This window comes from Balaenoptera acutorostrata, chromosome 1 (assembly GCF_949987535.1).
Source record: "Balaenoptera acutorostrata chromosome 1, mBalAcu1.1, whole genome shotgun sequence".
Lineage (NCBI taxonomy): Eukaryota > Metazoa > Chordata > Mammalia > Artiodactyla > Balaenopteridae > Balaenoptera > Balaenoptera acutorostrata.
In genome coordinates this window covers 116,264,190-116,268,726 of record NC_080064.1, presented here as the reverse complement: position 1 = coordinate 116,268,726, position 4,537 = coordinate 116,264,190, and the positions used below count along the sequence as shown (strand labels likewise).

The window sequence follows — 4,537 nt, the reverse complement described above, 5'->3', positions numbered from 1 at the left end:
ACACTCTCTTAAACAAACCAATACAGAAGGAACAAAGCCTTGGGACTTGTTAGAATACTTATAAATTTCAGCATTTTAAAGAAACTGTTGTGTTTACAGTTGTGACATTAGAAGATTGGAGTAGTGAGGAGGATTTTTCCCTTCTATCTTATATCACCTATTACCAGTCTGCATTTTTTTTGTTGTATGTATTATTTTTATAGTATTCATATTAAAATATCCCAGTTGTGGAACTGTCCAAAAAACAAAAACAAAACAAAAACAAAAACAAAAAATCTATAAGACGTTGGTGAAAGAAATTGAAGACAAAAATAAATGTTAATAATATTAAATAATTAATAATGTTAATAATGTTAAAATGTCCATGTTACCCAAAGCAATCTACAGATTCTATGAAATCCCTATCAAAATTTCATTGGAATTTGCACAGAAATACAATGAACAATCCTAAAATTTATATGGAGCCATGGAATACTTTGAGTAGTCAAAGCAATCCTGAAAAAGAAGAACAAAGCTGAAGTCATCACACTTCCTGATTTCAAACTACATTACAAAGATTTATTAATCAAAACAGTATGGTATTGGCATAAAAACCAACACATAGATCAATGGAACAAAATAGAAAGCCCAGTAATTACTCCATGCATATATGGTCAATTAATTTTTGACAAAAGCACCAAGAATATACAGTGGGAAAAGGATAGTCTCTTCAATAAATGGTCCTGGGAAAAGTGGATATCCACTTGCAAAAGAATGAAGCTGGACCTCTATTTTAAACCACACCTGAAAATCAACTCAAAATGGATTAAAGACTTGGACATAAGACCTGGAACTGTAAAACTCCCAGAATAAAATATAGGGGTAAGCTCCTTGACATTGATATTGGCAATGATTTTTTTAATATGGCACCAAAAGCAAAGGCAATAAAAGCAAAAATAAACAAGTGGGACTACATCAAACTAAAAAGCTACTAAACAGCAAATGAAACCATCAACAAAATGAAAATACATCCTATGGATGGGGAGAAAATATTTGCAAACTACATATCTAATAAGGATTTAATACCCAAATATACAAAGAACTCGTACAACCCAATAGCAAAAATAATAATAATAATAATTAAAAAATAGGCAAAGAACCTGAATATACATTTTTCCAAAGAAGACATACAAATGGTCAACAGGTACATTAAAAGTTGCTCAACATGACTAATCATCAGGAAAATGCAAATCAAACCACAATGAGATAACACCTCACACCTGTTTAGATGCCTATTATCAAAAAGGCAAGAGAGGGCTTCCCTGGTGGCGCAGTGGTTGAGAATCTGCCTGCTAATGCAGGGGACACGGGTTCGAGCCCTGGTCTGGGAAGATCCCACATGCCACGGAGCAGCTGGGCCCGTGAGCCACAATTGCTGAGCCTGCGCGTCTGGAGCCTGTGCCCCGCGACGGGAGGGGCCGCGATAGAGATAGGCCCGCGCACCGCGATGAAGAGCGGTCCCCGCACCGCGATGAAGAGTGGCCCCCGCTTGCCGCAACTGGAGAAAGCCCTCGCACGAACCGAAGACCCAACACAGCCAAAAATAAATAAATAAATAAATAAATAAATAAATAAGAAAATCCTTTAAAAAAAAAAAAAAAAAAAAAAAAAAGGCAAGAGATAACAAATGCTGGTAAGAATGTGAAGGAAAGGGAACCCTTGAACACTATTGGTGGGAATGCAAACTGGTATAGCCACTATGGAAAACGGTATGGAGGTTCCAATGGAAAAAAAATCACTATCTCAAAGAGATATCTTAACACCCATGTTTATTGCAGCATTATTCATAATAGCCAAGGTATGGAAACAACCTAAGTGTCTGTCCACAGATGAACGGATTTTTTTAAATGGGGTATATTGTGGAGAGTTTAGCTAAGCTGATCCATGGTATTGCTGCCTCAGCATCCATTTTGTTTAGTCAAGGGGCCTGCAGTAACCTTAAACCCATGGAAGCACATGTCCTGATTTGTGGCCCACAGAGTCACAAGTAAATGTTAAGTTCCTGATATGACTTCCCCAGCAGCCCTTGTGATCAGCAGTCCTCCTGGCTTGTTTCCCAGTGCCTTCCTCTCATGTGCTCCTTAGTAAGACCCTGGTGGGGCTTACCAAAACCTCACTCTTTTGGCTCTAATTGGCCAATCCAGCCTTAGCCCGGGAACCCCAAAGCATTCTACCCAAAGACCCTAACAAAGGCATGCACCCCACATTCTGTCTTTCTGTCTTCACTCCGCCTTTACCTCTCCATATGGTTCCTCTAGGCTTGCCACGTACCTCCTCCAGGACCTATGAGTAATAAAATTCTCTATTTCAATTTCTCTCCTGGTCTATTGTTAAACTTCAGCTCACAATCCGACACCCTGTGCTCCACTTAACATAAACAATCTGTTAACGACAAAATCATAACAAAATACAAAACAATATATACTGTTCCATATAATGGAACAATAGTCAGCCTTTAAATAGAAGGAAATCCTCCCATTTGTGACAACATAGGTGAACATGGAGGGCATTATGCTAAATAAGCCAGACAAAAACAAAACAAATACTGAATGGTATCGCTTATATGTGGGATGTTAAAAAAAAAAAAAGTCAAGTTCATGGAAACAGAGCATAAAATGATGGTTGCCAGTAGCTATGGGATGGGGGAAATGAGAACTTGGTAAAAGGGTACAAACTTTGAGTTATAAGATAAATAAGTTCTGAGGATCTAAGGCAGAATATAGTTGATAATATTGTACTGTATAATTGAAATTTGCTAAGAGAGTAGAACTTGAGTTCTCACACAAAAAAAGGTAAATATGTGAGGTAATGGATGTGTTAATTAACTCAGTTGTAGGAATCCTTTCACAATGTGTATGTATGTCAAATCATCACATTTTACACTTTAAATATAATTTTATTTGTCAAGTAAAGCTCAATGAAGCTGAAAAAATTATTCTGGCCTGTATAAAATTCTACATCTAAAAATTGGGGTGTACGTGGTCTTCTCAAGCATATATGAGTCAAATATATAAATGGCTATATTCTAAGCCATAAAGAAAGTCTCAACACATTTCAAAAAACAGGTAGCTATGGACCCTATTCACATTCTCTGACCATAATATCACTAATCTAAAAATTAATAACAAAAAGGTAAATGTTTAAATTTCCATATAATTGGTTTGAAAACATACTTCTAGGGAATTCATTAATCAAAAGAGAAATTATGCTGAAAATTTTAAAAAACTTAAGACTGAATAACAATAAAAACATTACTCATCAAAATCTGTGAGATGTACAGTTTTACTGTCCAGTTTTTGAATGCAGATTCTATATAGGTCAACTAGATGAATATTTTTATTTTGCTCCTCAAATCTTTTACATCTATGCTGATTTTTCTGGCTACCGTACTTACTAATAATTGTGAGAATTGTATTGAAATCTCCCTTGAAGGTCCATCAATTTTTGAGCAAAGTGGAATTTCAGGAGAAATTTGTGGACGTTAAAATGCTTACATTGGAACAAAGAAACAGTGAAAATCAGTGAGCTAACTGGCTTATTTAAGATATTGCCAATGGCCTGGGCATGCTTTGGCTGTGGCAAAAGGAACTTGCAGGTTTGCAAATCCCGGACAGGAGGATGGGCATGTACCAGCCATGAGAACCCAGCTTCAGTGAAGTTTCCTGCAAAAAGGGGGTGACTATTTGGAATGGCCTGAGTATTTCATGGCAGTGGCCTTCTTATCATCAGCACAGAGAAGCAAAGATCCGAATTCCCAAGTCAGAGCCTGAATCCTAAAGGCAGAAAAAAGATCGTAGGGATTGGGTACAATAGCAATGACCTGCTACCTTGGAGATTAAGCTGGGTACCAAATACCTTTACACGTGCCATAACGAGCTGAATGCCGTCACAAGCAAAAATTTGGCTGGTGTGAAAGTCTATAGTATGTGTTGCCTTGTTCCCATGTAAATGTGCTAAGCTTGTCATCCAGGCCAGTATAAAAGAAGTTATTCCCATGTCTGATAAATACCATGATAGTGATGAGACAACATCTGTGAGGCTCATATTTAATATGGCTGGGTTCACATCCAGAAAATTCACACCAAAGTACAGGAAGACTTTTACTGACTTTGATTCAATTAACAGCAGACGGAGCCAGAAGATTCTGTGAGCTACATCTCGTTAAATCTCCAGAAGATTGGGATTACCCTCTGCTAAGAAGCTTCTAGTGCCTTTCTTCTTGAAGTTACACATAACTTTTTAACAGTCAGTACAGCAAAAGTAGACATCTGAAGAATATAAAGCCTCATATCTTTCTGTCTCTCCTGTCACATGAAATCTACATCTGTTTAAACTATTCATTTAGGGTTTAAAATTAAGGAGCCTGTAGATGGTCTGTCACATAGGGATTGAATGAGGGTACCATCCCCTTTTGTATCCTGGTTTGCTGGGATGCTGGTGGTTTTGCAGAAGGGCATCAGCTATCTGTCATTCGCTGCATGTCAGCAGCTGCTCTTCT

At 37.5% G+C, this 4,537-nt stretch overlaps 1 pseudogene; it reads left to right on the top strand.

The window, feature by feature from the left end:
- The first annotated feature begins 3,525 nt into the window (after positions 1–3,525).
- On the top strand, positions 3,526–4,189 carry LOC103001982 (deoxycytidylate deaminase-like; annotated as a pseudogene).
- Positions 4,190–4,537: the final 348 nt, after the last annotated feature.